Source organism: Rutilus rutilus (assembly GCF_951802725.1).
Source record: "Rutilus rutilus genome assembly, chromosome: 1".
In the NCBI taxonomy this organism is placed as follows: Eukaryota; Metazoa; Chordata; class Actinopteri; order Cypriniformes; family Leuciscidae; genus Rutilus; species Rutilus rutilus.
In genome coordinates, this window is record NC_140209.1 from 2,034,361 (window position 1) to 2,056,572 (window position 22,212).

General features: G+C 38.8%; 1 protein-coding gene and 1 long non-coding RNA gene across 2 annotated transcripts in view; both read left to right on the plus strand.

Moving 5' to 3' along the window:
• Positions 1-22,212, plus strand: part of LOC311301611 (uncharacterized protein) — a 113,214-nt gene that overhangs the window by 68,813 nt on the left and 22,189 nt on the right. The window lies entirely within an intron of this gene.
• LOC311306882 lies at positions 5,982-7,379 on the plus strand. Its single transcript, XR_014630229.1, has 3 exons — positions 5,982-6,120; positions 6,844-6,962; positions 7,087-7,379. It is a non-coding gene; the product is annotated as an uncharacterized lncRNA (long non-coding RNA).

The following is a 22,212-nucleotide window of genomic DNA, read 5'->3' on the forward strand; positions in this document are numbered from 1 at the left end:
TCATAGGCATGAACTGGATTCGCTTCACCATCCGAACGGAAGGAGGAGATAAGAACGGCAGAGAATCAGTTTACTTCACTCAGTGTTATTCATACAGCGCACTCCAAGCACTTCAGCCCACATCTATCTCAGTATCAAGCGTGCAATAGGAGATTCAATAATCAATTACTTATCTTCACTCTCCCATCCAGACGATGTGCTTTCCTCTTTCCCTCTCTCTTTCCGCCTTCACTTCCTCATACACACGATATTCCTTTTTCCTCACAACAAGCCCTCCACGACACACTTCAGAGAACACCTTCCAACAGGAACAAGTCACATCCAAGCGGGGAAAAGAACACCACAAGCAGGGGAAGAACAACAACTCTCACTTCTTCTTCTTCTTCTTTCTTTTAATGGCGGTTGGCAAACAACTTTTCAGTGTGCATTACCGCCACCTTCTGATATGGAGTGTGGATCACAATAGCCTTCTCTCACTATCCTTTAAATAAATAAATAAATAAATAAATACATACATATATATAAAACCAATAAATAGCTTCATAAATATCTAATAACATTATTAATATTCATACATTATCACTATATACAACTTTCTAACATAACTAAACTCATATCCTTCTACTAAGCCCTGTTTTATTCAAAAACACAAATACAACTCTCACTTTCTCTTCCTCTGACTTTTTATACTCTCATGAGCTAGCGTGGCCCCATTCAAACGCTCAGCGCAAATTACCCACAGCTGCTGTCAATCCGCCACTCGGTTACCATAGCGACAGGCACTCACCCAGGCTTTAGGACGGTGTTTCCCTTCCCAGATCTCAACAGGGGCATTTCTCTAGCGGGGATAGTCCCGGGCTTATTTGTCACCCCGTGACACTATAACATCCTGTTTTGTGGCATCAACATATTTTTACATATTATTAGACAAAATTACCCCCCTCCCCTTCTCTTCATGGACTGAACTGTGTAAATTTTTGAACAACTTTCCTACTCAGTAATATTTTGTAATTTGAAAACAAGACATTGAACTTGAAATTGAGAAACTTGAGGTTGAATTTCAGAAATTGATATTGGAAAATTTTGACTCTGTGTTTATCATTTATTCGAAATACTGTGTGTTACTGTTATCTGTGTGTTTTTTAGTTTTTCTTTCATTCTTTCAATTTTAGAAGATACAATTCATGCAAAAGAACAAACAAATAGAAAAACACGCTTACCTTTTCATTAATTAGCTGCATTCCAGTGGTCTGAGGGGTTAATTGTTTTTATTCTTTTCTTACGATCCTCTTTGCTCATTTTTTTTGTTTTCCCTTTATTCTCTCTTTGTAGTGTGTAACGGGTAGCTTTTATTTAGCTATCCGGGATGATAAAACATATTTATTTGGCAGGAATAAACCTGTCTGGCGCCCAAATATTACTGATTGATTGTTTGTATAGATATTTTGTATAGAGTTTGTATATTTTTCTCGAGGCTTTGTGACTGAGAATCAACATAAGACTGAGGGCGGCTGTATTTCGAAGCATCACTGTAGTCTAGCGGTCTCTGCCTTATCACATGGGTCCATATTACTCACTTTCACCCTCTTTTATCCAGTCTAAATAACTCCATCATTCCCCTCTGTTCAACAAAAGCACTGCCCACTTACAACATTATGAAACAACAAAACTTCTAAGAACTCATTTATTTATTTATTTATTTATTTATTTATGTGTACATGTTAATGTATCACAACCCATCTAACAAATATTGAGGATTTGTTCTGCATGATATCAGCATTGACCAGCAGGTGTCGCTGTGTGCATTCGAAACCTGGAGAAATCAACCACTTTTACACACATCAGGCTGGAAAGCTTTAAAGCTTCATGAAGCTTCATCTCACCATCACCACCTTCAGGTTCACTCAGCTCAACAGTTATACGCTATATTAGCAATGATGATTATTTTCATCCTTCATTCTGAACCCTGTCTGAAATGACTGGTGTTAGTGGCGTGTCCCTTAAAGGTCCCATATTGTACACCTTTCTGATGTTTTGATGTTTTTAAAGGAGTCATAATGTAGAAATTTCACTTTTCCACGAGAATCAATGTATGTTATGATTGCATAATGATTGTACACTGGCCGGGAAGCCGATATTTAAAAGTGAAGCGTTTGTTTACCTCAGGGTTTGTAAAATAGGCCACGTGCACGCGCACGAAAAAACGAGATTTTGATTTCTTCCCCCTCTTGACGTCAAGACGGGGGAGGATATACCAAATATGGACACCGCAAACCTATGCCGCGGGAAGCCCGCCCCTCTCCCCCTCAGATTCAGTTTAGTCGACTCGAGAAAGATGGAGAAACCGAGTGTAGCCTACACTTGAGATGCTCTGTGGGTGACTGCCACAAACAACATGCAAATGTGTTTTATCTACCAAAAACGGACGAAACTATCAGGGAACAGTGGAGGAAATTCATTTTTAATGACGCTGTCCCAACAACTCTTTCAAGTGGCATATCGTTAGGTGTGTGTGCTAAACATTTTACACCGGAATCATTTACAAATTTGGGGCAATATCAGGCGAACTTGGCCTCGAAGCTCCGTTTGGGAAAAGGTGCCATCCCAACCATCAGGGACTTGCCAGAAATTGAAAAGGTAAGACTGTGTTTTTATTGCTCTACTGTGGTTAACAAATAGCAGCTAACTGCTAATGCGGCTATTGTATGTAACGTTACCTTCGAGGTAAACACGGGGAATGGACTCTACGAATGCTAGCCACATCTTTCCACTTTGTTTTACACTAGCAGCTACAGTAGTGACGGTACAGGAGTCCATGCTCAGTGGCTAAAACTGTTTAAATGCAAGTATAACATCACGTTGCATGTCTAAAGAAGAAACATATTGAATGTCTAAATAACCACAACGTGAAACAAGGCAAAAACACCACATGATAGTAAAAATCTCAAAACCACTGTAAGCTGATTAAAAAAAAAAACTACATCTCCGTTAATGTAATCTACATTAAATAAAAGGTAAATTTATGTGGGAGAAAATAGCAACACACGTTTTTGCTCGAACTGATGTTAATGTATGTCTCAGTCAAAATGATTGTCTTTACCATTCAGAGACATCTTGATGTAGACGTGCATCCAACAACTCTACATCTTCCCTTTCCAGCTCTGGTTCAGAGTCCGGCTCAAACATGTACGGTTGAATCCCATATGTCGCGGCCGGGTCGGGTTCTGACAACTTGCGCCATGTCAGTTTGTAATGATGCTGAAGTTACCTGCGGTGTCAACCCCCCTCCTTCCTGCAACCAATCAACGCGCCCCTCATTTGCATTATTATAATGACCGTCCACGACAGCCAAAACATCGCATCAGATCTCGCGAGACAATAATGCCTTTAGAAATAAGGGTCTGAGGGGCTCTGTGTTGATTTTTTTTTCCACTTTTCTTTTTTAGAAGTGCCTGAAAGACTATAATAGAGCATTGGGTACCAAAGTTAAAACAACATTATGACTCCTTTAAGAATATATATTTGCGGTATAAGTACCAAAAACCATCTAAATATATTTTTACAGCTCCTTTCTCAGGAGCTCTGCCAAGAACAGGTGATTTTGGCTTGTCTGCTTAATATTCATGAGCCTCTCTTCTGATTGGCCTGTTTTCTGAGTGACGCACGACCAGGCCAACCACAGGTAACTAGGGTCATGTGTGCTGTAGCCTGCTGTGGCTTAGTAATGCTCACAAGTACGGTAAATAAAACACCTGTAATGATGGTGTAGCGTTAATAGAGTGATTCTAACAATTTAATTTAGCTCAAAGGAATTATTAATCAATTTATAGGGAATTCGAAAGAATCACTTATTTCGACTCGTTCAGGGTTCATTTGAACCGGCCGTAACCATCCGCTCTGCAGCGGATATACATTTTTCAAACTATAGTGAAACACTATTTATTTAGCAAGGTAACTTAGATCAGCAGTTTAAGACATTAAATTCATAAGCACATAACACAAGTAACACTTCTCTCTAAAATACAAACAAGACTTTATTGATTATTCTAACACATATGCTAAAACTAATATCTAACACAAACACACGCACACACATTCATACGAGTTGCAGAAAGGAAGAGAGTGAGGAAAGAGTGAGTTAAGAGTGAGATGAAATCTCAAGATTCTATGCACTTATAACACATGAAAAGTGGGATTTTCGACAGTTACCGGCGCTGTAGATTGTCGTGGAAGTTCAGGTTTACGACTGCAAACGGCAATTTACAGGCAACACTGCAAATTGTCGGAAATTGACGTGGGACTTGCTTGCCCCGTGACCCCCCTCCCTCTAATGCTTTAACATGTAATTGAGACTGCTGTGAGCTTTACAAATGCAAATGAGGGTAGCAGGGGGAGTTTTATCCCAGGTGACTAAAAGGTATTAACTTAATTCTAATAAAATGCAGGGCAGAAACAGGACAAAAAAAAAAAAAAAAAAAAAAAGGCAATAGTTGTATCATAGTCAAGGGGTATTAAAAGCAAGAGAAAATAAATAAGTTTTCAAGGATGTTTTGAAGATGGAAATTGAGGGAGCTAGTCTGATATAGAGGGGTAGACTGTTCCAAAGTTTTGGGCCTGCAGTCGCAAAAGTGCAGTCGCCTCGTTTTTTAAGTCTGGATCTGGGCACGATGAGAAGACAGTGATCACTGGATCTCAAAGTACGAGATGGAGTGTACGGGCAGAGGAGATTGGTCAGATATTGGGGGGCCGGTTTGTTAAGAGCTTTATACACAAATAGTAAAATTTTAAAATCAATCCTGAATGTGACAGGTAGCCAGTGGAGTTTGAATAAAATAGGGGTGATCGACTCATATTTGCGTGTCCTGGTGAGAAGTCTAGCCGCTGCGTTTTGAACTAGCTGTAGACGAGAGAGAGAGGCCTGAGATAGCCCAAAATAAAGTGAGTTACAATAGTCTAAGGCCATCCTTAAAAATATTCTTGTTTGCCGTAATCTTGTTTTGTCAGTAAGCGGCACTGTAGATTGTCATGGAAGTTCAGGTTTACGACTGCACACGGCAATTTGCAGGCAACACCGAAAACTTTGACGGGAGGCTTTAACATGTAAATGAAAATGCTGTGAGCTATACAAATGCAAATCAGGGCAGGGGGAGTTTTACCCCAGGTAACATTTTTCTAAAAGGTATTTACTTAATTCTAAGAAAATCTCTGGTATAAATAGATCAGGCTCAGTATAGCCTAATTATAGACTCTTAAATTTTAGCTTAAATTGATATATTTAATGAAAGTAGCTAGATTAGTTACTATGTGTCATTAGCAATAAGCAAATGTTATGTAAAAAAGACACAAAACCATTTATTTCAACAATTAATTTCAATCAGGCTTTGCCACAAAGGTAAAATGTGCTTTCCATGCAAACAGCATTACAATCTCTTAGAGCCCAACCACTGTGCATAATACAACTGTTCACGAACAGAAGATTGTATTTGACTCATGCTGCATACACATACGCAATGACAAGAATTATGCCTACTGTACATATAGAGTTACAACTACTATTAGAGTTGTTTGCATAAAATGTACCGTGAACATTCACGTTTGCCCTGTGATAGGCCACAATTTATCTCTATAAATACTATTTTCTCAATTCTGTGCATATATTTTTACTTAGATCAATTGACATGATGCTGATAATGACGATATTGTGTGTAAGTAACTTTTTTGTTACTTTTCTGGCCTAGTAGTAGTGTAAATATACCTCGTTTCTATTTTGCATTAAAAATGTTTGTGGCCCCTTTAAGAAATCCCTCTCTTCTCGCAATACTATTCACTTGTGCTGGACCTATTTTTTACAGTCTATGTGCTGGACGCGTGCGCGCGACCAGAGAACGGAAGCCATTTTACACTGTTCAGGAGAGCTCCACGACGGTGCGTGCATCGATCGGATTCTGTGTTATACGTTCTTCTTTCTTGGGAAATATTACTCCAATATCTTTAATATGCACAAATAAGTTGTGAAGCGAAGTTAAAAGAACATTTGATGTGTACATTTTTGTTTATAGATTTATTTGGAGCGCATGTGTGACGAGTGAACCTCGTGGTGATCGGACGGTAAAGGATTGGGTATGTACGTTTTATGGTTTATGGGGGAAATTACTGATGGCATGTTTATTTGAAAAATCTGTTAATGAGTTGAATCTATATTCTGTGATTATACAGTATAACTTTATGGTTAAATGCATATTTCTGGTTCCGCATGGCATGATTAAACGTGGGGTGTGGCTTTGTTGAAGTGCTTTTATTTCTCTTGTAACTTAGGCCTAAGTTACCTCAGCCACTGCCGTATTCCAGTTTGTGTTATCGTATTTAATTGTAGCCTAACATATTTTGGTTTGGAGAAATCAATTTAAATCTGACCAGTTGCAGTGTATTACACTGCATTTCAGTTTGAATTGAGTTAAGTATTCTGTGGATTTGGGCATTGATCCACTGGTTAAGCTTTTTGTGACATTTGATTGTCATCTTCAAATTTACTGTAAACTGTTTCTACAATTTCTTTTTTTTTTGTGTGTGAAATCTCTTCGAACAAGGCAAACTTTTTTCTTAATCAGACTTTTATCTGTTTAATTGTGCTTCCATTGACCGCTGTCACTTATTTTAAACAGCAGTCAGAATAAAACCCCAATTTCAAAAAGCATAGTTTGCTTCCGGTGTGTATTTCTTCAATTTCACCCGGTTGCATTTTTTCTCCTTTATTGTTTAATTTTACTGTGACTTATGTTGTTCTTATTTTACTGTGACTTATGTTGTTCTTATTAATATCACTCTCAATTAATGGTTTTCCAGCTGCCTTTAAGACATATTACACGACAGTGCGCAGGAGCTTCAGGTACAAACAACCAGATCTTGCATTGCAGGCGGAAGCTGTGGTGAATTCAGCTCGGAGTCGAGCGAGAAGAAAGACGGTAAGATTTATTAGATTAGATTCGTTTTTGGTCAATGTGACTATTTTTCAGGTGCATTAATAGATGTGTATTGTCCATACGCAGTGCATTGCGCAGTACTGATTGTCTTTATTGGTTTTTACAGCTGCTAGAAGCGAGACAGAGTGTGCTAGCTGAGTATGAGGTGGGCCTTCGGAAGTGTGCTTCCATAGACCTGATGTCTGATGAGGAAGACGGCATCGTCGGCGGGGTGTCTGGATGGATTGTGCGACCTCCGTCCTTTCGCAGCCAGGAGCTCACCGAGCTCTGTGCCACGCTGCAGTCGAGATTAGAGGCGACTCCAAAGTACAGGGCAACGCACCACAGACGTCTGCAAAATGGACCGAATTCAGACAGAATGCCGCTAGTTACCTGCAGCTGTATTTTGTCAGGCCTTGTGAAATGTAAAAATATTCTGTTTTTCATGATTTCATCATAAAGCAAGAGGTCATGGGATTGATGGCTATTATTTGTTTAATAATTGTAAATAATCCTGTAATTTACAGGAAGCAGTATACCATCTTCTCAACTCTGAGACAAATCGTGGGCGCTACGAACTGGAGCAAGGTAAAAAAATAAATAAAATAATCTTACATTCTTTTATTTTTTTACTTTCATAAAAGCTTACAAACATTTTAAAGGTAAGATTCAAAGAATATGCTTTCATTCTCTTGTATAAGAAAAAGATCCGTTATAGATACCGATCTTAATCATACATTTTGTTTCCACAGAGTAACCTTGCCTCCATGGGCGTCAGTTTGGTTTGAAATGTGCTGGGGACAGAGACGCATTCGGAAGTGCATTTTCAGAAGTGCTGGGTACAATGACGCATTCATTTTTTTCTCTCTTTCGCGCAGGTTATGTTTTGGAAGACGATGTCCTGTAGCTCAGGCACGGCCCCACTTTTCAACAGGCCCACCCACCCAAAAAAAAAAAAAAATTTTTTTTTTTACTATATTCTAATTTTGTCAATAATTATAAAAAAATCGCCAATGAGCTCATAATTTGTGCTAAAATAGTGTTTAGTTTTAAAAAACATTTTAAAAAGCTGGTTATATTTTGATGTTTCTGCGCAAATTCAGCAGACAGTGAGGTTCGGGTTTGCTCCGAATCCGATCAGAGCTCGTGAGTGGAGAGCGCATTTCTGAATATTCCGCTCCGCTCGTCCACTTCGTAAAAGTAATGATTATGAATGATTGTTAATAGGCTATATCTTCATAGAGATATAATTAAACAAAAACTAGTCAAAACACATCTAACAGAACATAGCCTAAGTTGTTTATTTTTTACACCTTGTGTTTTTATTTTGTTTAATTAACGAAATGTCAATCTTCGTGTTTATAACAGAAGATACAATACAATACAAAAATCTTCAAGATGTATAACGGATTGTCACCTTATAAACAGTCCCTTTTTTAATGGAATAATACACCCTTATAATAAAGAAAAAGCTTCAGTGATAAAGAATATGAACGCAATGCGTTTAATTATACATTAAGCGTTTTCCTTTCGTAGAAACCCTTTATTATAAGGAAAATAGGTGGCTCTTAACGTGTCTTTCTATGGGAGGATGGCATAGCGGTGCATAGCAAATATTCAATGCATTCAATGAAAATATGCAATGGTATTCAATGCAAAACAAATAAAATAAATAAATTATTGTGGCATTAATTAGCCCATAAACAATATTTATTTTAAAGCCTAAACGAATTTGTTTAAAGAAAAACACCAGCGTTGGGCGTTTGTCTGTATAGGCTAAGTGTTTCAGCCGCCCTTTTCAAACTGGCGCAATAAAATGCAACAGAATTTGATTAGTTAAACATGAAGAGGATTATCCGTCTGGCATGGCCGCTCACTCTAACGTTAACCTAAATAAATGTTTGCTATTAGGAAGCGCATATCCAAGTGTTTGTGCGGAGTATGGAGCGCGCACTATAGCCTATGTGGCTGGAGGCGCCGGTGCCATCACTCGCATTTTCCTATCAACAGTGGAAACAACTTAAAATAGGCCTACTCCATTTCTGGTCATACAGAATATAATAATACATCAGTCGCAACTACTTTTATTTGTGTAAACTCACAACAACAAGAAAACGGTGTGCCTTTGTAAAATAAAAGAAAACGAACAGGGCGTGCTTTCATGATCTCTGTGAATTGGAGCGCGCCTCAAAAATGAACTGACAAACAGTGTATAGACAAGCCTCACAGACATGAGAAATATAACTATAAAGTTACAAAAAAAAATGTCCACCAACGAAAAAAAAATCCAATCGAAAGCAAATACGGTAGCTACCATCTGATTATGTAATCCTGTCCGTATGAAAGGCGCATCTAGGCTACATTACAGCGGAGATGTGGAGATAAGTATGCAGGCAGCCTACACTGATTTAGAAAAGACTAGTTCATTAATAAACAATTAAAATGCATAGTTATTTTAAAACGACATAAGATCTCGTTAGTAGACATAATTGAGGTCAAAAAATAATATGTATGTGGCAGCAATGCGTCACGTATGATTCTGCTATATTTACTTTTTATAGCTATATTAAATCCATTGGTTCATGAAACATTGATTAAAATTAAGATATAATTAATACGAAACGAAATTCACTCTAAAGAAAGGCAGCTGTTCTGTTTGAGGTCTCTGTGAAAGTTTTAAAGCAGTCTTTTAGTGCCGCTTTCAGAGCGCTCTGGTCCGTAACCTAAACTGACACGTTGTTTTTTCCCTCATAAATGCGAACACGGAAAATAAAATAAAATGAATATTATAATGTTTTTTTTGTTGGGTCAGACAATGATTACCAAATTTCTCTCTCATATTGCTCCTCACAACCACTGAAAACGGTCAAAAAAATCGAACCAAAAGTCAAATTAATATGGACGGAAGTTAAAAGTGGTGGGTACAAAATGACTCATGACGAAATCTGGGGGGTACGCGTCCCCCCCCGTCCCCCCCGAAATCGACGCCTATGCTTGCCTCATAACGATGGCTGATGGCTATTATTTGTTTAATAATTGTAAATAATCCTGTAATTTACAGGAAGCCGTATGCCATCTTCACAACTCTGAGACAAATTGTGGGCGCTACGAACTGGAGCAAGGTAAAAAAAAAAAAAAAAAAGAATCTTACATTCTTTTATTTTTTTACTTTCATAAAAACTTACAAACATTTTAAAGGTAAGATTCAAAGAATATGCTTTCATTCTCTTGTATAAGAAAATAGATCCGTTATAGTTTACGATCTTAATCATACATTTTGTTTCCATAGAGTAACCTTGCCTCATAACGAGGGCGTAACCTCACATTTACTCAGAGCCATGTCTGCAAGTCCAGATTTTCATGACGCTGATCATGACGACATTGTAAGTAACTTTTACTATTTTCTCTTTGTTTCATTTTACTGTGACTTGCGTTGTTTTTATTCATATCACTCTCATTTAATTGTTTTCCAGCTGCCTGTAAGACATACTACGAGACAGTACGCAGGAGCTTCAGGTACAAACAACCAGATCTGGCATTGCAGGCCGAAGCTGTGAAGAGTTCAGCTCGGAGTCGAGCAAGAAGAAAGAGGGTAAGATTTTTAGTCAATGTGACTATTTTTCACGTGCATTAATAGATGTTTTGTGTCCATACAGTGCATCACAGTACTGATTGTCTGTGTACTGGCTTCGTTCCCAGCAAGCTAAACACATCCACTCAATAAACAGTCTTGACACCGGAGTCGTCGTTCAAATTTACTGAATAAATGTGTAAAACTGTAAAACAATATGAAAACAAAAGAATACATAAATAGACTGTCACATCACATGATACATGTCAAGTCATGTACCACAGGAGAAACCAACAGAAAATACTTACACAAAGTAATTGCAGAACTAACAAAACAATTACTTTTATATACATACAAAAGGTCATAATCAAGAATAATCAAACTCCACTTACAAGCAGTGCCTCGTTTAAGAGCTGTTGTTGCTATGGATCGATGGAGAATTCAACATGTGCTGTGTTATTCTTTTGAGCCTAACCCCGGAAACTGAATAAAACCAATTCAAAGTGCAAAATACAACAAAACCAGCAGGGGGAGCAAAAACGCTAAGATAGGCAAAGCCAGAACAGTCTGTATACGCTGATTTCACGCAGCCGTTATTTTGAAATCGAAAGCGAGGCTCCGGTGGGAAGAAAACCGGAAGTGTCGCCTTTAATCATAGGAGAGTCGTGAATGCGATGGCGTATTGTTGTGTTTAATGATGTTGTGTCAATTCTAAAACTGTACATACATTTCTTTCATACTTTAGACTATATACAGTGAAATTAATTTATAAATAAAATATTTTTTTTATATAATTCAGAAAGTAAAAAAAGAAGCAGGAATGAACTATATACATATCCTATATTGGATATTAACATCCAAAAGTGTAAATCGCGGCAGCAGCTTCAGGTTGGTAGTCCAAAGGCATTGTTGTTTATCTTTACTTCCGGGGGTTTTCCCACCGGAGCCTCACTTTCGATTTCAAAATGGCGGCTGCGTGAAATCAGCGTATTGGTTGTTTTTACAGCTGCTAGAAGCGAGACGGTGTGCTAGGTGAGGATGACGTGGGCATTTGGAAGTGCGCCACCATAGATCTGATGTCCGATGAAGTTCAACCACCAGCCAGGAGCTCACAGAGCTCTGTGCTACGCTGCAGTCGAGATTAGAGGAGACTCCTAAATACAGGGCAACGCACCACAGACGTTTTCAAAGTGGATCGAATTCAGAGAGAACGCCGCTAGTCACCTACAGCTCCGAAGATGAAAACAGACACTGAGCTTCCAATTTGTTGTGTGTGCAGATGATCTATGCTTTGTACATAGGTGTATATTGTTTTGTTTGTGCTAATAAAGCTCTTTCTTTGAATAAACAGCATGTCCCTGGCAAATTTTCCTTTCCTTTATAAATTCATGTCCTTGATGGTAACAATAGTGTAGTCCATAGGTTAACAATGACATGAATATACCACAGAATAGCATATTATGAATATAAAAAAATTATTTATATATTATTATTTATATGAATATTATAATTTTTTGAATTTATAATGAGCGAGTGTGACCAATAGTAACAGATCTGCCAACCAATCACGAGTGATTTTTCTTGTTTAAACCACGTGGGTTCAACCAATAGTGAGTGAGGAAATTCAAGCCTTTCTCTGGGGGAGCTGCTGTTCATATGGTAATTAGAGCCATTCACACCTCCGGCGCGAGCGCTCTGCATACGTCATGGTTCGTTTCCGGCAATATTCGGCACAGACGAACGCGACGTTCACAGGCTGTAAATTGTCGTTAACTGCCGAAAATTAGGGAGATTTACGGCCGTTTACGGGGTCGGAAATCCCAATTTTCATGCAGTGTGAAGAATCATCAATCATTAATTTAACCCTTCTTAGGCGGGTTATTAAATCAATACAATACACCAGTTCAGCTTTTAGTCTGGAGGTTACTTGCTTGTCTTTTGCTTTTGGGGATTCCCTTCGAAGTTTACTTGAAAGGGGTTTCCCAGGTCCGTTGGTTGGTGTCCTCGTGCTTGAATAGATGTCTGGGGCGGCCAATCACGTGGTGTGCTGGCGGATGAATGAAAGTCTTTGTTGAAGCTGGCTTTGCAGAAGAAACGTGGACCGAAATCTTGCCGCAAAACTTAACTTAGAACCGAGACTCACAACGGAAAATAAGAGAACTAAGAAAAGAAAGGAAATTGAGACCAGAGTAGTTAGATGGCTTGAATGAAGCTGTTGAACCCATGTTCTTCTGATCTTAATTTGGGTTCTTTGTCTCTGCGCGTCTACATGGTTACTTTTTCTTGAGCGAGAGCCTTTCTTGAGAGAGAGTGAGTGTCACAGGTTAACCTGGTGACTCTATAAACTTGGACTTACAAACACACCCATTTCACTAATACTGTGCATTGCCGGCAATAGTTACATCTGTGTACACATCAGGAAAGTGTTATGGAGTTTTTGTTTTGTTTAGTCTAAAGTTTGGTGCTGCTGTGTTTTGTTATAGTTTTCAACTCTTGATACATTTCCTTAAAAGATGTTATTATTTTTCTAAAAATAACAGAATGCCAGAACACATAATAATTCATATAATAATTACCTTTATTTTTCCACATAATTTCCACAAACCTTATTGCAGTTAAACTTCCCAGTTCACACTCTGTACAACCGAACCCATAATCCAGGTTAATCTGTTTTTTATAGAAACAGCCACATCACTTCCTGTGGAAGATACCATTTTGGTGTGATGTCAGAGGGGGAGGGGATTTAGAAACAGTTGCTTTTTCATTTAATTTGTTGTTAAACTCTTCCTCTGTTAATGGTTGTTGTTTAACCTGTTTGGAAGGTTTAAGTGTTGTTTTGGGTGTTTATATTATTTAATTTGATCATTACAAACTAAAATGTTTGTACATGTGATTGGTATGCTCTATAGGAGGGGCTTCAGCCTATAAATAGGCTTGCTGGCTGAAAGGATTTCAGTTCTGATTGTGGACTCTAAGACTGAGCAGCGTTGCGAACTTGGGCCATTTGGTTTAGCCAAAATTAGCACATTGTTGCTGTTTTTGTTTCCTTTTGTACAGTTTTTATTTATTTTTGTTTTCTCCTGCACTGTAAATATTTAACACCTTCCAATAAAACACCATTTTTGGATTTTGCATCAACTTTTTGTACAGCACGTCATTTCCCTTTTCCACTCCAGCTGGTTGGCCTTCCAACAGTGAGAGTTTGTTTCGGGTCTAAGATTTTAAACTCAAAAGTTTTGTCCAACCTCCTGAAGAGATCGGACCAATTAGACACTGTCTTTATTTGTCTCATCGTAAATCATGCGTTATCTGGGATCTCCTTACTCTCCAAGCTCTAGCAGAGAGTACAGAGGCCACAGTTTAGACATCGTTACTATTATAAGAATACAAAACATTTTACACAGATTTCAATCAAGCCATCTTTTGAATCACGAGCATACGATCATACTGATATGAAACACAACACACTTTCATTCAAACATCTAACAATTATAACCATTAAATGACTTACATGGGATCTAAGCTTATTAAACATGCAAATAAGTGGTAGAAAGAACAAAATTATGTGGTTGCATGATGTTTGATTATAAGTCCATCGAAAACTGTTCTGGAATGATTTTATGTATATTGTTATAGTTAAAATCTCAGTTTTCTGTGGTTTGGAGAGATTTTACTCTCTGGGTCATCCAGGGGTCCTTAAGAAGAAGATGGTCTGTTTTGTATCTCTGTCGTGGGCTTGAGCAGCTTCTGCTGTTATCTTGATCGAGCACCGAGTTGTGCCATCTCTGAACCAATCATTCTTTTTAAAACCATCTCACATTGACAAGTTCTTCCAATAGTTGGGCTCATCTCTTCGAAGCTTGCATGGCCATAAAGTTCTTAGCTGGGGTTTTTCGTTGGTTAGCGGAGACTGTCTGGAGCCTGATTTTATGGATCTGGCTCTGGAATGTTGAGTTCTGTGTGGAGTTATGTTTGAACAAATCACCTGGACGATACATTTGTGTTTGGTTCGTTCTCAGTTGTTACAATGGTGATAAATTACTTGTTATTAAAGTATAAACATTCACAAACCACTGTTAATTTAACATAAAAGCAAGCATAGGTGACTACGTGCATGGGTTGTCTGTGTAATGACTGTTTTGAAACTTATATGGTAGTTTCACAGCCCCTAGACCTCTGCTATCATGAAAAAAGACAGGAAATTTCATTTTTGACAATATGGGACCTTTAAGGCTTGACAGTAAAACGGCCCCTGTTATGATTGGTTAATGAAAATGGTGGTTTGAAAACATTCATATATAACCATAATTTACAGACAAAGCATTATGAAGTTATTCTCTTACGGTTTGTGATGCTGCTGTCAGATCAATACAGTTCTGCTTCATGTCTCAACTAAAGTTTCTTCACAAACTGTGCATTACATTGCAATTTCTTATATGGCTTTGTCACTTCATATGCATGATGGAAATGTCCATTACGTACTTTTGACAGCTGCCTATATGTGACATTTTACATTTAAATATAAAGGCTGACATTATTTAGGCTTTCAATTCAATAAGCTGACCAAGTCTTGGGACCTCTTGCGGGATGTCATTAATTTGCACCTCCTCAACTTCTGAGAGCCCTAGAGCAGCAGCTTTAACCCTCTGGGGACCAAAAACGCGCCCGCGCGTTTTGCTCGTTTTTTTTTTTAGCAATGAAAAATAAACACAAAATGCTCTGTTAATTTTGATCTTTCATTTTCGTGTAATACATCAATCGATCCTGTTCAGTTTCTATTTTTTTTCTGTATACTCACAATAAAAATAAAGTGTTTTGCTTTTTGACAAATAAAGAAAAACTAACATGATGCGATTTCTGCCTTCTCTCTGTCAGTAAACTCCCATTTGAAACGCGTTCGAAAATTATCTATAACTCCGCGAAAATTCAGTCAAACAGGGAAACAGACCCACGGGCATAAAGCTTGAGATCGCATCTTTTAAATGAAGTAATTTATATAAAAAACAAATATTATCAGCTTCTGTAATCTGTATAAAAAGAGAGCGACTCCAGTCGAGCTCATTACGAGCCATTCAAAAGTAATTTGACCACGCCCCGGAGAGCGCGTGCTATTCAAACGCAAATTCTGAGAACCATTTCAGTCTGTGAAACGCCCACATCAGCTGTAAACAAAGAGGCATAATATAGCCTACCTTATGGAGAAAAGTTTCCGTGCTGATATGAGGAGCAGATCCCGCTGAGGAGTGAGGTAGGCTAAGTTATCCTTTCTCAAGTGTTAATGTGGAATAACGTTATGGAATAACGTTAGTGTAGGCCTATGTAAACAAAAAGATGAATCGCGTTTCTATAATATGAATCGCGTTTCTGTGAGATGAATGAAGGGTACATATTTGTAAAGACTGTTTAGCCTAAATATGAATCGCATTTCTGTGAGATGAATGAAGGGTACATATTTGTTAAGACTGTTTAGCCTAAATATGAATCGCGTTTCTGTGAGATGAATGAAGGGTACATATTTGTAAAGACTGTTTAGCCTAAATATGAATCGCGCGTCTGTGTGTGAAAGAATAAACTGCTTTGCTATAGCCTACTGAGATGAGTAAAAATCGACTGAAATATGTTGAAATAAAATGTATTTGTATAAGTAACGTCAGGGCTGGACTGGGACAAAAAATCGGCCCGGGCATTTTGGCCCAGACCGGCCCACTATATGATCATAAACACCACCCATCTTTGCACGCCCTTAATTATATGCATACCAACTCCTATTCATTAAAACCACTAATGCCATGTAATGAGTGAGTATAGGAACGAGTGAGAGTTTACAGATGAAATAAGTACAAATTTGACATTTATTAATACAGTCGAACTATACTCCACAGTGGTGAATCCTAAAACAAGCTATAAGCGGCTCTGGCATAGCAATACAAGTGTTTCTTACAAGATTTTTTGTTAAAACTGTGGTGGGTGGACCTTGGTTCTTCTAGGGGGGTTCGGGGGCATGCCCCCCCCGTGAGAAAATTTTGTGCATTTTAATGTTAAATTCATCAATCTGGTGCACTTTGAGAGTTCAAAATTAAAAGCTTCAACCCATATTCAGTGTCCAAATTAAACAAAGAAAAATTCAAACCTCTTTTAGTTACAGTGTCTATTTACATTACACCTACTATATAATAGTTATAATATTAATCCAATGACAGTAATAGCCATATTTTGTAAAACAAATGCACTAAAAAATAAAGGACACTTTCATAATTAGTTTTGTAACAATTTCTATACTTGAAAGAGATAAGCACATGATCTTTTATTTTGACGCAAACTGCATCAAGCTTTTATTTTGGCGGAAAACATGGTTTACAAACGCCTGTCATTAAATTTCTAGTGAATTGCGGTAATCGTCAACTATGCAGATGTGGAAATAATCTGTAACTGGGTTATGGGTTCCTACACTCCATCATGACATAGCCTAAGTGTTTTGAAAGTAGTTCTGCTTACCGCAGGCTCTACACTCTCTCATCTCTCTCCTGATCCTCCGTCCTCACTATCATCATCTGCCACAGGAGCTGACGAAGGTCAGAAAACATATATTTTGACACATAAAGCGTCTGCTTTAAGGGCCTGGTTCTATTTTTTCACGCTATTTATCTGCACATTCCTTGCGTTTCTTCTCCATCTCGCAGACTATTCTGGCAGATATTACACACTGACACTGCTGCACGCTCGCTCACTCGTTTAAAGTTGTGATTGGGCCAGCCCAGTGTCAATCAAGGAAAGAACCAATGGGCCGCTGATCTACGTGTTTCATGGGCTGGTCTGTCAGAAAAAAAACTAACACTGACTTTTTTTGACCAATGCATTACACCGGCACAAACCCAAAACGCAAGCAAAACAAAACAAAACGAATGGCCCGCCGATGTACACATTTTATGGGCCGTAAAAAAAAAAAAAAAAATAATTAAAAAAAAGTATTTATGAGATGTATCGGCCCAAAAAGCACGTCGGCCCACCGGGCATTTGCCCGGTATGCCCAATGGCCAGTCCAGCCGTGAGTAACGTATTAAACTGCAAATTAACATTTATAGGCTATGCCCTAATATTTCATAAAAACAACGTTACAGTCAGGCGAAGTATGAAAGACAACATTTTGTTGACTAGATTTGGGTACAGTTTTTACTGTAGAATATACTGTCACATCAAATAAGCTTTTCTGCTCATATATATAAAATACTATTTTGTCAAAAATAAAGTCATAGACTAAGATGTTCCAATGTTGGCTATATTCAAACTAATGAATACATATGATAAAATGTAGGCCTATAATCTTTTTTTTTTTTTTACAAAGAAAGAGAACTTTTTTGCAGAAATATTGCTGAAATTGTAATTATTGTTGTAATTGTAACCTTTTTAATAAAATAGCAAAACATATTTACAAGATAGATGTAAGAAAAATCTTAAATGGTCAATATAAGTCTTCTTCAAAATATATATTTTGTCCTTGCATTGTGGCTCAGTCAGTGTCACACCTGAATGAATGGCTAATTATGCAGAGTCATTATGCAGAGTGGGTGGGACTAAGGTGTAAACTACTCCTCCCCCTCGCATATTGGCTTTCCAAGCAAAACCTGTTTTACACCATTTAAATCAATGTATTTTTTTTTGTGAACGATAAGGCAAGACTATTTTCACATAATTTTGAAGCTAGAACTCGAAGAGAAAACATCCATTAGTCAAAAGTCTTGTGGGCACATATTTTGTATGAGTTTTGTGGTCTTATTTCAGCAACTTTCATTTTTATTTTTTTAAATAACCACGCATAAACATTATTCTCTTAAAAATACAAACATCTACATACATGTTGCTCGCATATTATGGTAGCCCTGTTTGTGCTATATAGAGTGAATTTACACCTCTGCCATTAACATGTTTATAAATAACTGAAAAAAGCACAAATGTCAGAGCCTGTCAGAACATCTTAAGGGCCCCAAAAACAGCTTGGTCCCCAGAGGGTTAACTGCAAACACAACATGTAATGATGTAGAAAACATTACTGCTGACCAAAAGCATCATGACTTGTGAACAACAGCATGACTATATTTTACTGACCAGATCGATTCTTCCAAACACGTTGTGCTAGGATGTTCCCGTGCTGGCCTCTAAACATTGGAGACTTCAGTTCCCTTTCTTTCTTTTCTTTTTAGTCTAAAAGTAAACACTAAATTATATATTTGGGGGAGGCATGTAGAGAGCCATTTTCTTTTAAATTTAGGTAAATGCCATGATGAAAAACTTTACTTTTTGGGTTTCCAACTCATCAGCCATGTGTCACAATCCACACTCGAAGAGACAAGGGAAGAGCCAATAATGCAGTGATATTTATTTAGGGAAATCCATAACTCGTGCTAACTCATAAACAGTCCAGGCAGGGGTCAAAATCCAAAACAATAAACAGGTAAACCAGAGCTCCGTAACAAACACTAAAAAGGCATGGTATTTATACACACAGAAACTAACAATCATGATGGGGAACAGCTGGGTGCAATGAAAAGTGATGAGTGCAGACAAGGATAGTGGGAAATGCAGTTCCTAATGTGAATGACACCGTGGGGAAAGAGGACCTCTAGTGGACACCAGGGAACATAAACCAACACTGTGACATAACCCCCGCTCTACGGAGCGGCTACCAGACGCTCCAAGACTTAAAAACAAACAAAACAAGAGTCCAGGAGGGAGGTGGAATGGTGGAGGATCAGGGGGAGGGATGGAGGGCCAGGACCATGGAGGGGAACAGAGACAGGGGGTGCAGTCATTAAACAACTATGAGTTTTACTCACCCGGCCACCTATGCTGGCGTGTCTTTGAACTTCCATGCAGGAGACGCCGGCAGAGACGTGGAAAACTGGCCGGCGCTGCGGTTCGGTTGAAGTCAGTCTTATCACTGGGCTTCACCTCGGTGTTGATCTCCACCTCGTTGGATTCAATCCGGCATTATCGCCTTTTTCGAAAGGCCGCGGATCAAAATCGTCGGTGGATTTGGTCGATTATCCCCTCTTCACCCTTCTGGCTGACTCGACGGATCTCTCCATGGCTCCGACGCAGGTATGTGAATCATCACAACCTGTGTTCACTTCGCAGAGCTTTCGACTCTTCACATGATCCACCACAACTTAGGATGGCCCTCGCAAACATTCGATCTGTAGTAAACAAAACCTTCGTCTGCAGCGACCTCATCTCTTCTAACAATCTGGACTATTTCTTCATGCCGGAATCGTGAATAAAAGTAGGTGATATCAGTCCTTTTTCCGAACTGGTTCCCCCCGGAGTATGACTTCTTTAACACTCCCTGGTTAACCGGCAGGGGAGGGGGACTCGTGACTATTTTTAAAAACAATGTTCAGTGTCGTTTATTGTCAACGGCCACTTTTACGAGCTTTGAAGTCCAGGACATTCATTTACATTCCCTCTATCCTATTCTACTCTTGCTAATCTATCGTCCACCTTCATCTAGTAACTTTATCAATGAGTTTTCTGATCTCCTGGGGGATGCTTTGACGAGATATGACCATATTTTAATAATTGGTGATTTTAACATTCATGTATGCTGCCCTGCTTCTGCTTTAGCTAAAGACTTCTTAAATGTAATATCCTCTATAAATGTTGTTCAATGGGTAAATGGTCCCACACACTGTCACGGTCATACACTAGATCTAATACTGTCATATGGTCTATCAGTGGCTGATATTGAAATCAGTGACCTTCCACTCTCAGACCACAGACCAGTATTCTTTTCTACACTTCTTCCAGCTCCACCCAATACAGCACCATCTCATGTACGTTGGTCTCGCACCCTAACCTCACATTCCCAGGACATGTTTTCTGACCGGCACCTGGAGGCTGACAATGCTCTAATGTCTGGCTCCCTTACTTCAGATTTAGATGTCAATGAACTGATACAAGACTTTAATGATAAATGCTCCGACATTCTTGACTCCATCGCACCTTGCAAGCTCATCCATCCCAAACATAAGTCTCAGCCATGGATAAGGTACAGTGGATTTTTCTTGGGTACAGTGGAGCGAATTCGACCTGGTTCGAGCTTCGAGACAGTCATTCATGCTATCATTTCCACACGACTGGACTACTGTAACTCACTATATGACTGGCTGCCAGTTCGATATCGAATTGTAAAATCTTAACTTTCACCTACAAAGCTCGTTGTAATCGACGTCGACTGAATGGGATCATGCTAGGGAGCCTATCTTCTTCGAGGATGCTTGGGAGTGATTTCACTCCATGTCCCAGCGGTACAACCAAGGTGTCATTGGAAAGCACTCACAGAGACCTTTCCAATTATGCCAATTACGAGTCGGTTCGACTTTCCTAGACCGAGATCATTTTTGGATACACAAATATATTTGGTCCCATAGCTCCGCCCCCAAAGCTCAGAACGGCATAAGTATGGTGTCATGTTAGGCCACGTCCACACGAAGCCGGTGCGTTCCCGATCCGATATTTTTTTTTCCTCGTTCTAAAAAAAAATTCCGTAAACACGGTGTCGTCTCAAGAAATATCTGCGTACACACGAAACCACTGAAACCGACTGAAAACGGTATAGTATATATGCCAGACCAGTATGGGGCACTGAATTTCTGCCACAGAGATACACTACACACGGAGAAGAAGACTTTGAGCATGCGCATAACCTTGCGCGCTGTATACGAACCAAGAAGAAGACAAAGATTATAGCTTTTTGCTCACCACAGTTGCAGAGAAGCAATAGATTTTGCTGTAATAAAGCTAGTAGGCTTAGTAGCTTCTGCAGCACGAATACAATCATATAAGTCCGCCATTATTGTTGTTGCTGTTACTCGTGACACAGACGACACGTGATGTGATGACATCATCGTTTCACAAAATATACGGATTGGCTGTACACACGAAACCGCAAGGGTGTCGTTTTCAGATTTATCCACTTTGGGACCCGGTTTCAAAAAATAGCGGTTTCAGTCTCCCAAAACGCCGGATCCGTGTGGACGAAACGCCAATACGATAAAAAATGTATACGTATACAGCGAAACGCGCCTCCGTGTGGACGGGCCCTTAAAGGCCTCACCAAGATCTTTCTATTAACACCTCCCATTATTCAATGCGAACTTCTAATTAGGAGATACGGTATGAAGGTAAAATGATGCCATAATGAATTGCATGCGCAGGGTAAGATTTGTGAAAGTGTACATAAGATTGCAAGCGTAAATTAAATTTGCATGCGCAAGAGAAGATTTGTAAAGGTGTAAATCGCCTTTGAAGTGTAAGAAAAAAATATTTGCAGCATTTAACTGTTATTCGTAAGTGTAATTCATGTATTGTGAAGCTGCAGCTTCATGCTAACGCAAAATAAATAGGATCTGTATTCTGACTTCCATTTTTCCGCGCTAACACTTTTGGCACGTTTTTTACGCACAAATACGGCCTAAAGCACTGCAGGCCTGTGAACAGCAATTGGCAACCGAAAGCAACAGAGTTAGGAACTGCAAAACAGACTCATTGCGTAAAATCAAACTTTGTGTAAAAAAATTAACTGTTGCAAATGTCTATATGACTTGTTGTGTACATGAGGCAAAAAAAGTTACCGAAATAACCCGATTTGTACAGTTGCGTCTTTCCTTTACCTGCGCTTCCAGTTTT